This window comes from Capra hircus, chromosome 2 (assembly GCF_001704415.2).
Source record: "Capra hircus breed San Clemente chromosome 2, ASM170441v1, whole genome shotgun sequence".
NCBI classification, from domain to species: domain Eukaryota; kingdom Metazoa; phylum Chordata; class Mammalia; order Artiodactyla; family Bovidae; genus Capra; species Capra hircus.
Window position 1 is genome coordinate 3,946,866 of NC_030809.1, and position 13,929 is coordinate 3,960,794.

The following is a 13,929-nucleotide window of genomic DNA, read 5'->3' on the forward strand; positions in this document are numbered from 1 at the left end:
CTTTTCCCACTTTTCCCGCAGCTGACGTCTGGCTGCCTTTATTTACTGAGTCTTTTCTGCATGCCAAATACTGCAGAGAAAGATGTATAAGAAACAGTCTCTGCCTTTGAGGAATTTGCAATCTGATAGGGAGAGAGGTGTGAACAGGACTCACGCCAGAAATTACACTGTGATCTAGGCTGGTAGCAAGTGCAGGGGGGCAGCACACTGCCTTCTGGGGAGTGAAGAGGGTCAGAGAGGGAGTCTGTTTCGTTAGTGCAATTAGGAAGGTGAGGACTGAAAAGGGAAGGAGCTGGGCTGGCTCTGTAAAGGGGGCTGGCAGCTCTGGGTGTCCTCCCTGGAGGAACTGGCCTTGAGGCCAGCCTTTGTGGCTGGGGTAAGAATACAGCATGGGTTTCCTGTTTCACCCCTTCCCTGGGAGTCCTTTCTTTTGAGATCAGAGCATCTGCAGGGATTACTGGTGCATGCGTGCTAAGTCATTTCCATCGTGTCTGACTCTTTGTGAGCCCATGGACTATAGCCCACCAGGCTCCTCTGTCCATGGGATTCTCCGGGCAAGAATACTGGAGTGAGTTTTCCATGCCCGCCTCCAGGGGATCTTCCCAATCCAGGGATCGAACCTGTGTCTCTTACACCTGCCTATATTGGAAGCTAGTTCTTTACCACTAGCGCCACCTAGGAAGCCCTACTGTCTGGTAAGACTGGCTTTTCCGTTACCCACCTGGACTTACTTGCTGCCATCTCGAGGGACAGAAAAGTCATATTTCCAACATTCTGCATGATGCAAGACTGCACCCTGCCTTTCTCTAGAAATGGTTGCCGAGAACTTCAGCACACTCTTCTGAATGTTCTCAACCAGGAGAAGTGAAGAAAGAAAAAGAAGAGAGGAAGCAGGAAGAAAACGGGCCAAGACATTAACATCAGTTAAAATTCTGATCAATGGGAATCTAGAGTAGTGGGTTATTTTCCTTTGTACATATCTAGATTTTTCAAATTCCCCAAATATTTCTTTTTCATTTAACAAAAACAACAGAAAGATGGTATGGCACAATGGAGTTAAACAGCCTCCAAACTGTGTGGCCACCAAACTGTGTGATTTCATTACCCTGAGTCTCAATTTCCTCATCTGTAAAGCAGCGGTGACAGCTCCCAGGGAACAGCATTGTCTATGGATCAAAGGAAAGAATGCCTTATTGAGAGCCCTGTGCTGGGCCCTCTGTAAGCTCTTGATACATGCCAGCTGTTCCTCTTATGAAGGGTGACAAACCTGGGTCCTTTGCAGATGGACGTGATTTTTGCAAACAGGCTTTTACACTCGTTTAATAATTTTTTAATTGAGTTCCTACTGTGTTGGAGGGCTGGGGCCACACCCTGGGGTTGCAGCAGTAAAGACAGATAAAATCACTGTCCCCACGGGGCTCTGACTACCTGTGGGAAAGACATCTAAGTCAGCGGTTCCCAACCTTTCGGGCACCAGGGACCGGTGTTGTGGAAGACAGTTCTTCCCTGGACCAGGGGGTAGGAGGGTGGGAGATGGGCCAAGCCCATTACATTTACTGTGCACTTTATTTCTATTGGGAATTCCCAGATAGGGCAGTGGTCAAGAAACTGCCTTTGATTGCCAGGAGACGCAAGAGATTCGGGTTCAATCCCTGGGTCGAGAAGATCCCCTGGAGTAGAAAATGGCAACCCACTCCAGAATTCTTGCCTGGAAAATCTCATGGACAGAGGAGCTTGGTGAGCTACAGTTCATGGGGTGGGATACAACTGAGCAGGCATGCACTGCACTTATTTCTGTTACTATTACATCAGTTTCACCTCAGATCATTAGGCATTAGATCCCTGATCTAAATGATTCCAGGGACTTTCCTGGTGATCCAGTGGTTAAGACTTCACCTTCCAATGCAAGGGGTGCAAGTTCAGTCCTTGGTCGGGGAGCTGAGACTCCCACATGCCTTGCAGCCAAAAAAAAAAACAAACCATAAACAAAGATACAATATTGTAACAAATTTTAAAAAATACTTTTAAAAATCCGTCCACATTTTTAAAAAATCTTTAAAACATAAATGATTCTGTCCATCATGACAAGGGCCATCCAAGGGGAAGTAAGTGCTCTGGGAGCAAGTCACAGGGGCAGTGGAGCTAGCCTGAGAATGGGCAGGGCAACCCTAAGGAGGAGATATTTCTGTGGGGGTACAAGAAAGGTGAGCCAGTTAGGGAGTGGGATAGGAGGAGAGGAAAAGAATGAAGACTGGAGGACCAAGCCTAGTGTTGTTTTGTGGGTGCATGCATGCTAAGTCGCTTCAGTCGTGTCCAACTCTTTGCAACCCCGTGGACTGTAGCCCATCAGGCTCCCCTGTCCGCGGGACTCTTCAGGCAAGGATACTGGAGTGGGTTGCCACGCCCTCCTCCAGCAGAGTTTCCTGACCCAGGGATCGAAGCCTCATCTCTCACACGCCCTGCATCGGCAGGCAGGTTCTTTACCACTTCATGGGAACACACTGGGGAAAGCACTTTGCAAAGGATTCCAGAAATTGTTCGAACAGTGTCCCCTTGGAAGAACGACAATCATTTGGCTGCAGAGAGGCTGGGATGTTTGTTTTAAATAAAAGCACTTTCATTTTGCAGTCTTGCTGTCCTGAGGGCTGTGATTTCAGAGCAGCACATGTTCTATTGTTTAAGGCTGTCTGTGTTTTTTAGGACCCTAAAGCTAAGTCCCAGATTCCTGTGGACATAAATAGAAGCATGTATATCTCTGCCGCTCTTGCCAGCTGCTGCTAACTGCTTATGTAAACTACAAGGTTCTTTAGGATTTCCTTTTGGCAGGGAGGAGGGAACAAACGGGATTCCCAGGTGCCAGGGGTACTTTGGGTGCCTGTGTCTGAAATGAAAGCCAGAAAATGCTGTTCAAGAATAAATAATGGAATGACCTAATAAGTCTCACATGCATGAGTGCATGCTAAGCACTTCAGTCGAGTCTGACTCTGTGTGACCCTATGAACTGCAGCCCGCCAGGCTCCACTGTCCATGGGATTCTCCAGGCAAGAAGGTAGGTTGCTGTGCCCTCCTCCAGAGGATCTCCCTGACCCAGGGATCAAACCCACATCTCCTACATCTAACCTGCATTGGCAGGTGGGTTCTTTAGCACTAGCACTACCTGGGAAGTCCAGTAAGTCTCACGCATATATAATATTTTTTATTGGATTATATGAACACAGAAAACACTTGGAAGGAATGCCTAGTCTGTTAATAGTTGTTGAGGGGTATGGGAAGGGGAAGTTAAGGGAGGACAAATTAAAAGCTCTATGACTAAACAGGAAAAAAACAAACATAATGATTGTGCTAACTACCTGTGGCTGTGTAACAAATTGTGCCAAAATTTAGCAGCTTGGGACAACAGAAATTTATTATCACACAGTTCCTGCAGGTCAGGAGTCTGGGATGAGCTGGGTCATCTCAAAGTCTCCTACAAGACTGCAGTTAAGGCGTCACTGGGGCTGCAGGCTCATCTGAAGGCTCGACTGGGGAAGGATCAACTTCAAAGCTCACATGTGCGGCTGTTGGCAGGACTCCTACAGGCTATTGCTGTTACTATTTAGTTCCTTGTAACATGAGCTGCTCTACTGGGCAATTCACAGCACAGCAACTGGCTTCCCTCAGAAGAAGCATGAGGGGGAGCCAGAGAGAAGCCAGAGTTTTTTGGTAGCCTGATTGTAAAAGTAATATCCCATCACTTTGCCAAATTCTATGCCTTAGAAGATGTCCCTGAAGTGAAGTGAAGTTGCTCAGTCGTGTCCAACTCTTTGCGACCCCGTGGACTGTAGCCTACCAGGCTTCTGTCCATGGGATTCTCCAGGCAAGAATACTGGAGTGGGTTACCATTTCCTTCTCCAGGGGATCTTCCCGACCCAGGGATCAAACCCAGGTCTCCCACATTGGAGGCAGACGCTTTAACCTCTGAGCCACCAGGGAAGCCCCTGATGTCCAGCCCATAGTCAAGGGGAAGGGATTCCACAAAGGCATGGATACTGGTGTGGTGTGGGTGTCACTCTAAAGATGTAAAAATTGGGGCTTAGACTCTACACATGGACATCACCAGATGGTCGACACCGAAATCAGATTGATTATATTCTTTGCAGCCAAAGATGGAGAAGCTCTACACAGTCAGCAAGAACAAGACCAGGAAGTGACTGTAGCTCAGATCATAAAACTCCTTATTGCCAAATTCAGATTGAAATTGAAGAAAGTGGAGAAAACCACTAGACCATTCAGGTATGACCTGAATCAAATCCCTTTTGACTATACAGTGGAAGTGAAAAATAGATTTAAGGGCCTAGATCTGATAGAGTGCCTGATGAACTATGGATGGAGGTTCGTGACATTGTACAGGAGACAGGGATCAAGACCATCCCCAAGAAAAATAAATGCAAACAAGTAAAATGGCTTTCTGAGGAGGCCTTACAAATAACTGTGAAAAGAAGGGAAGTGAAAAGCAAAGGAGAAAAGGAAAGATATACCCATTTGAATGCAGAGTTCCAAAGAATAGCAAAGAGAGATAAGAAAGCCTTCCTCGGTGATCAATGCAAAGAAATAGAGGAAAACAACAATACAATGGGAAAGACTAGAGATCTCTTCAAAAAAATTAGAGATACCAAGGGAACATTTTATGCAAAGATGAGCTCAATAAAGGACAGAAATGGTAGGGACCTAACAGAAGCAGAAGATATTAAGAGGTGGCAAGAATACACAGAAGAACTGTACAAAAAAGATCTTCACAACCCAGATAATCATGATGGTGTGATCACTCACCTAGAGCCAGACATCCTGGAATGTGAAGTCAAGTGGGCCTTAGGAAGCATCACTATGAAAAAAGCTAGTGGAGGTGATGGAATTCCAGTTGAGCTATTTCAAATCCTAAAAGATGATGCTGTGAAAGTGCTGCACTCAATATGCCAGCAAATTTGGAAAACTCGGCAGTGGCCACAGGACTGGAAAATGTCAGTTTTCATTCCAATCCCAAAGAAAGGCAATGCCAAAGAATGCTCAAACGACTTCACAATTGCACTCATCTCACATGCTAAAAAAGTAATGTTCAAAATCCTCCAAGCCAGGCTTCAGCAATACATGAACCGTGAACCTCCAGATGTTCAAGCTGGTTTTAGAAAAGGCAGAGGAACCAGAGATCAAATTGCCAACATCCGCTGGATCATGGAAAAAGCAAGAGAGTTCCAGAAAAACATCTATTTCTGCTTTATTGACTATGCCAAAGCCTTTGACTGTATGGATCATAATAAACTGTGGAAAATTCTGAAAGAGATGGGAATACCAGACCACCTGACCTGCTTCTTGAGAAACCTATGTGCAGGTCAGGAAGCAACAGTTAGAACTGGGCATGGAACAACAGACTGGTTTCAAATAGGAAAAGGAGTACATCAAGGCTGTATATTGTCACCCTGCTTATTTAACTTATATGCAGAGTACATCATGAGAAACGCTGGGCTGGAAGAAGCACAAGCTGGAATCAAGATTGCCAGGAGAAATATCAATAACCTTAGATATGCAGATGACACCACCCTTATGGCAGAAAGTGAAGGAGAACTAAAGAGCCTCTTGATGAAAGTGAAAGTGGAGAGTGAAAAAGTTGGCTTAAAGCTCAACATTCAGAAAACGAAGATCATGGCATCTGGTCCCATCACTTCGTGGCAAATAGATGGGGAAACAGTGGAATCAGTGGCTGACTTTATTTTTTTGGGCTCCAAAATCACTGCAGATGGTGACTGCAGCCATGAATTTAAACGACACTTGCTCCTTGGAAGGAAAGTTATGACCAACCTAGACAGAATATCGAAAAGCAGAGACATTACTTTGTCAACAAAGGTCTGTCTAGTCAAGCCTATGGTTTTTCCAGTGGTCATGTATGGATGTGAGAGTTGGACTATAAAGAAAGCTGAGCCCCGAAGAATTGTTGCTTTTGAACTGTGGTGTTGGAGAAGACTGTTAAGAGTCCCTTGGACTGTAAGGAGATCCAACCATTCTAAAGGAGATCAGTCCTGGGTGCTCATTGGAGGGACTGATGTTGAAGCTGAAACTCCAATCCTTTGGCCACCTGATGAGCTGACTCATCGGAAAAGACCCTGATGTTGGGAAAGATTGAGGGCAGGAGGAGAAGGGGACAACATAGGATAAGATGGTTGGATGGCATCACCAACTCAACGGACAGGGGTTTGGTTGGACTGTGGGAGTTGGTGATGGACAGGGAGGCCTGGTGTGCTGCGGTTCATGGGGTCGCAAAGAGTCGGACATGACTGAGTGACTGAACTGAACTGAACTGGTGGCTCAGAGGTAAAGGATCCGCCTGCCAATGCTGGAGACAGGTTTGATAGAGTCAGGTAAGATCCCATACATGGCAGAGCAACTAAGTCTGTGTGTCACAACTATTGAGCCTGTGCTCTGGAGCCCAGGAACCGCACCCCAGGAGACTGCACCCGGGAGCCCACGCTCCACAACCAGAGGAGCCCGCACCGGGAGAAGCCCAAGTACCGTGCCCGGAGAGCACCCACGGGAACGAAGACCCAGCAGAGCCAAAAACAAATAAATCGGTTTTTTTTAAAAGGTGTAACAGTTGAAAATGCACGTGGACAAAGAAAAGAAAAGAAACCAGAAAAGCAGACAAGGGCAGCAGGAGGGCCCGGTTCACCCTGTTAAGATGTTGACCGTGTTCCAAAAGGCAGCTCTCAGTTTCAGATGGGTGTGTGTGGGGGGGTGTGCCTGTGTGTGTATGTGTGTGACATGATCAGCTTTGGGCCTTAAATAGCTCAGTCTGTCAAGTCAGGAGATGTTCGAGATCTGAAGGAAGACAGAAGAAATAGCCATACGGGGAAAATAGCATGCCTCTGGGCTTAGGGAACAGCAGATTGTTTGCTTTTCACAATAAGCACATCTCTATATACTGGTAGTCTTTTTCAAACCATATGTGCATATTACTTTTAATTTTAAAACTTTAATTCTATGTATTTATTGACTTTAATTTTGGCTGTGCTGGGTCTTTGTTGCTGTGCTCAGGCTTTCTCTAGTTGAGGCAAACGGGGGCCACTTTCTGGTTGTGGTGCTCGGGCTTCTCACAGTGGTGGCTTTTCTTATTCCAGAGCACAGGCTCTGGACACTTGGGCTTCAGTAGTTGCAACTTGTGGGCCCTAGGGCACGGACTCAGAAGTCATGGCACACGGCATTAGTTTCTCAGTGGCATGTGGAATCATCCCAAACCAGGGTTCAAACCCATGTCCCCTGCAATGGCAGGTGGATTCTTCTGCACTGCACCACCATGGAAGTCCTTAAAAGACTTTTTAATTAAAAAAAAAAAATGAACAAAAAGAAAGAAGCTTGCAGGACGGAGGTTCATTTAGCAATAATGTAGTGTATTAGAGAGCAACTACAGTAGTTAATTCTGTTGGGGGTGGGGGTGAGTTATTTAACATTCCTGATATTGCTGGACCACTAAGGGCAGGGAAGAGGGACTGCAAGAAAGAGGCTAGAGCCAAAGAGTGAAGAACATTCTCTGCCAGACTAAGGCGCTTAGGCTTTATCCTGAGACCAATGGACAAAGTCAAAGAGCCCGTAAAGGATCTTAAGCAGCAGGTGACATAGCCATATTTGTATTTTGAATAACCACTGCAGGGCAGCAAATTTATTGGACTGAATAAGCCACGGACTGTCTGAATGTCTCAACAGCACCACACCTCCGCAATCCATCACATCACACTCACCTCCATCTTGCCCAGGAAAAACAAAGACACTTCCTTCCGGTGAAATCTCATTCTCTGCCCACAGTTGTCTGATTCTGACCTCCAGAAACTACAGCCCAGGAGTTCCAAGTAGCTGGATTTTGATCTGGCGGCAGCTTTGCTCTGTCAACAGTTTTAGCAAAAACTGCTTCCACCTCCGCTGGCAATGTACAGATAGCATTTCTGAGATGGTCTGTGGATAAAGGATGTGGCTGCCCTGGGAAAACGTGTCTGTCTCCTGCCGGAGGAGACAAAGAGTGTTGAAATGGTGCCAAAGGACACCGTCCACAAGGGAAGGTCAAACAGCCCTCAACAGTTCTCTTTTTGCAAGTCTTGTCTTTTTCCATTTTCACATTAGCGTCAGCCTTCCTTCTCCCCACTACACATCCCCCCGCCCCCGCCATGTCCTTTGGGGAAAGGTCAAATGATGCTTCTTAGAAATATTATGCACTTTGTCAAAACTAGGCAGTCTTGCTGCATGGAGGGAAAAGGGTACAGTAAACACACGCAGTGCCCACAGAGCAGAGTATATACCAGAAAAAAGTCCTGTGGCCTCTCCAGCAACCCCCTCCATTCCCCTCTAATTCTCATGGCGGAGCATATCAAAGCCAGCCTTTGATGTTTAATAAATATGCTCTGAATGAATGAGACACTCAGAGTATTAAACCTGCAGTATAAACAGATATCTTCACAGAAAACCACATGCCAATTCCTCGAAGTCACCTGTGTGGGATACCACTAAAGAGACAGAATATGTTATGCGAGAACCTCAGGATGAGTCCCCTGAAACAGGGAACCAGGGCCATGATCCCTACAAAAGACAGCCCCTGTGCCCTGAGCAATAAGGCTGTATGTCTGCCCTGAGAAGGGAGAACACAGAACCCCGTGAACCCTGATGGCAGCTTCTCTGTAGAAATCCCCGTCTGCCCTTTCCATAACTAGGCCTGCTGAAGAGCTAAACTTCATGATGTGCTTCAAGCAACTTAAATTTTCTACAGAAGGAGACGTGAACCCATCTAGTGCTCTCTGTTGGGCAAGAAACTTCACAGTCTACAATGGAGGGTTAATTAACATCAGCCTGGAGTTTTCATTTCTGCAGGTGGGTAACTTAAGCATCACAAGTCTGGCAAGTTTATTTGCAGCTTAGGGGAACAAATCCAGAGGCTGATAACAACCACCCTCTTTAACTCAAAAACACCAACACAGTGTCTCTCTGGTGAATACGCGTTACAGGCTGCGTAGTCATCACAAGCCTCGTGGTAAAGGTTACCTTCTTAGTGGAGTAAAGAAAATCCTTAGAGTTAAAATATTAAACATCTCAGAGAACCTCTCGCTCCTTTTCAGTAAACATTAAAGAGAAGAGCTGTAATGACAAGAACACACATCAGACAGGCAGACTTAAACTTTAAAGGAGGTCTTTGCCGCAACTGACCAAGTTTCCATGGGTGAAGTTTCTCCAACCTTCTCTTCCTTACCTTTCTCCAAAGGACAGTTTCAATGGAGCACTTTATTTTATTTTATTTTGTTTTTAAGATTTACCAAATGACTTTTATTTGTTACTCTTTCAATGGAGCACTTTAAAATTGTAATTTAAAACTCTCTGAGGTCAACCAACAACTTAAAGATAATATCTGACTTCCATACACCTCCATAAATAAATTGGAAAGAAATGTATCTGTTTATCTACTTATGTCTCTCCCAAATAAACGTGACTGCACACGACACGGGCCCTGCTGTTTCTCCCCATAGGAGACATCAGAACACCCTAACTGCTTAAACAGTTGGCCACCTGTCTCTAGCCAGGGATCCATCCCACCGCCAAACAAGCCTGGGGCTAGAGCTCTTCAGAGGACTGAAGATCCCTCCAACAACGGCTGCTATTTACTTAATTTCATACATAAGAAGGAAGGAGGGGGCGTGAAGCCTTTTGCATGCTCTCTCTTGGGGTCCTGGCTGAGATATGTGCTACCACAGAGTTCAACTCAAGGTCTCTGATACGACAAAGCTCACTATTAAAATGTGTTTGTTTGTTTGAAACCACTCAGTGCAAAGACAAGTAAACTCTGTGAGTTTTATCAGACTATTCATGCTAAGTTCGTTTTTCATGAGTTAGATTGAATTTTTTTGTATGTGTTCAAAATGCTTATTTTTTTTACTTTGTTTCTAACTTTTCTTTTTTTGCATCTATTTTAAAAATTTTATTGCAGTATATTTGATGTATAATATTATAAGTTGAGGTGTACAACATAGTGATTCACAATTTTTAAAGATTATACTATGCTTATAGTTATTATAGAATATTGCCTATATCCCCTGTGTTTTACAGTATACTCTTTGGCTCATTTATTTTATACATAATGGTTGTACCTCTTAATCCCCTACCCCTAAGTGTCCATCAACAGATGAACGGATAAAGAATATGTGAGATATATATATATATATATATATATATATGTATATAATGGAATACTACTCTGCCATAAAAAAGAAAAAATTCTGCGATCTGCAACAGCAATGGATGGACTAGGAGGGTATTAAGCTAAAGTGAAATAATTCAGACAAAGAAAGACAAATACTGTATGATGTCACTTATATATGGAATCTAAAAAATAAAACAAACTAGTGAAAGTGAAAGTCACTCTGAAGAAGGAATTCATAGGGCCTGGACTCCATCTTAGGCCTGTTCATGCTGATCATGCTCGGCCACCTTTCCAATGGACTCTGAACTCTGTGTTTAGTGCCTATGGAAACAGAAGGATAAGACCCCCTCCAGACAGGGGAACCTTGAAGATCGTATCTAGGTTACTCATCGCCTAAGAGAAAACATACACTAATCACCCCTTCCTCCAGACAGGCCATAAATTTTTCTGTATCTATCGGAGTGTAACCTCGGGTTTATTGATTATTGGCTAATCGTTTGACTGTTTGAGCACATGAGCACATAGTACGTGAATGATGGGGTTATTGGGATTGTATTATCCTTGGTTTATGTAAGTCTCAAGGAATTTGGAGTGGTGGGTTCAGACACGTACACATGGGCTATAAAAGATTCTCACAAATGCTGGTCGGGGTCCTTGGCTAAGAGGAGACTCTGCCTTTGGCCCACCGGTGTAATAAACTGCACTCCACTATCTGCATTGTCCTGAGTGAGTTTGTTTCCCGGAATGCGTGGCTACAACAACTCAATCGTGTCCAACTCTTTGCAACCCCATGGGTACAGTCCACGGAATTCTCAAGGCCAGAATACTGGAGTGGGTAGCCTTTCCCTTCTCCAGGGGATCTTCCTAACCCAGGGATGGAACCCAGGTCTCCCGCATTCCAGGTGGAAACAAACTAGTGTATATAACAAATAGAGAACAAATTAGTGGTTACCAGTGGGAAAAGGAAAAGGGAGAGGGGCAAGATAAACAGAATTTTTCAAAAAAGCTTTCATTATATCAAGAAGCTTTATGTAAAGTGTTTACTAAAACACCACACAGAGAAAATTGCACAAATCGAAGTGTACATCTAGGTGAATTTTCATCACATGAACATACCTAAATCAGGAAAGAGCATGTCCTCAGCACCTCAAAAGCCTGGCCCCTAACACTGTAGATTAACTTTGTCTGCCTTTGAACTTTATATAAATTGAATCACATAGAATTTATCACTTGTTTTTCTTTGACTGCCCCCCCATGGCATGTGGAATCTTAGTTCCCCAACCAGGGATCAAACCCAAGCCCCTTGCATTGGAAACACAGATTCTTAACCACTGGACTGTCAGAGAAGTACCTATTTATTGCTTTTTATGTTTGCTTTTTTTTAACTGATCAGTGTATTTATTAAACCTATAATATGTTGTTGCCTATAGTTGTAGACACTCTTCTGGCTGAATATACCAAAATTTATCCAGTCTACTGTAGATGGTCATTTGAGTTGTTTCCAGTTTTATATGAAGGAGGAAACAGAACAGGCTCCCTCTTGAAAGCAGGACTCCATCTTGGGGCGGACTGTGGACTTTGAGTTATCTGCCCAGTATCTATGGAAATGACATACTAACTGGAAAACCAGGCCCCTGGAAGGAAGAGCCCTGGGGTTCTCCATCGCCTAAAAGAATACCCTAATTATCTGTGTAACCGAATAGAATCATACATTCTATTATGCTTACTGGGGAATGACCACAAGCCTATTGATAATTGTCCACTGTTAACTACCTAGGTTCAAGGCATATGAATCATGGGTTAACTTTGATTGTATCTTTCTTTTTCCTTTGTTCAGACTAGTTTCAGGGAACCTTATACACTTAGGGAATATAAGGTTTTCACAAAGACTGGTCGGGGTCCTTGGCTAAGAGGAGACTCTGCCTTGGGCCCGCCGGTGTAATAAACTGCACTCCACAACTGCATTGTCCTTCTGAGTGAGTCCTGGAATGCGTGGCTACACTATGTAGAATAGCACTGCTATAAACATTCTTGGGGAAATTATGTTTGCATTTCTATGGGTCTATGCTTAGGAGTAAAATTACCAGCTTCTCATTTTATATATGTGTGTGTGTGTGTTTAAACTCACCAATTCAAAGATAGATCTTTTTGCAGTTGCCTTATTTTTATTCTTATTTACTTCTATTTTTACTTACTACTCTACAGCACAGAAGCAGGGTTGTGCTGAAGGTCACAAATGAGCCCCCAAATAAATGGATTAGGTTGTGCCTTTCTACCCAAGCAATGCTGAGGTTGTTCTCACACCAGACAAATGTCTCCTTGCCCTGAAGCTCACTTGTCATACACAGATATACATGGCTCTTCATTGTTTAGTCGCTAAGTCGTGTCTGACTCTTTGCAACCCCAGGGACTGCAGCACTCCTGACTTCCCTGACCTTCACTGTCTCCTGGAGTTTGCTCAGACTCCTGTCCATTGAGTTGGTGATGCCATACATACTTGGCTACACCTACAAAAACATTTTATATCTCTTCCAGGGCCTGTGACCCACAATTAGCCTTAGGGGGAAGGAGAATGTTACTGAATCCAAGCTCAGCCTGCTTGTCTAAGACTGATGGAATGAGAGACTAGGAGTTGAGGCAAGGAATACAACTTTATTCAGAAGGCCAAATGACCAGGAAGGCAGGCTAATGTCTCCAAATAACTGTCTTGTCAGGGTTTAGATGCCAGGTTCTTTCACAGGACAGAGATGGGGAGGAGTTGTGGAAATAAGCCAGTCCACCCTAAAGGAAATCAGTCCTGAATATTCATTGGAAGGACTGATGCTGAAGCTGAAACTCCAATACTTTGGCCACCTGATGCAAAGAACTGACTCCTTAGAAAAGACCCTGATGCTGGGAAAGATTGAATGTGGGAGGAGAAGGGAACGACAGAGGATGAGATGGTTGGATGGCATCACAACTCAGTGGACACGAGTTTGGGTAAACTCTGGGAGTTGGTGTTGAACAGGGAGGCCTGCTGTGCTGCAGTCCATGGGGTCATAAAGAGTCAGACACAACTGAGAGGCTGAACTGAACTGAGGAAATAAAGATAACTATCTTGCAAATATTTCCTGGACTGGACAACCTCAGGGAAGTGTTAATCTCTTCAGGCATATGGGCAGGGTTCCCTGAGGCAGGTCATTATATACAATTACAATAACAAAAGCAATGAAAAGCAAACGTTAAACTCAAAGAAATAAATTCATCTTGGAGTCAGAATTGGTTCTTACTTGCAACAAATAGAGGTCGGCTTCTCTGGTGGCTCAGAGGGTAAACCGTCTGCCTGCAATGCAGGAGACGGGGGATTCGATCCCTCGGTCGGGAAGAGCCACTGGAGAAGGAAATGGCACCCCACTCCAGTACTCCTACCTGGAAAATCCCATAGATACAGTCCATGGGGTCCCAAGAGTTGGACACAACTGAGCAAATTCACTTCATTGTCACCACAACCTTTTTTTTAATGGAAGCACAACAAAATATACCTTCTTAGCTTAGGGAAGGCACAGGGTTTTCCAAGTGACTCAGATGGTAAAGAATCTGCCTGTAATGCAGATTCGAATCTGGGTTCGATCCCTGGGTTGGGAAGATCCCCTAGAGAAGGGAACCACAATCCATTCCACTATTCTTGCCTGGAGAATTCCATGGACAAAGGAGCCTGGCAGGTTATAGTCCATGGGATCACAGAGTTG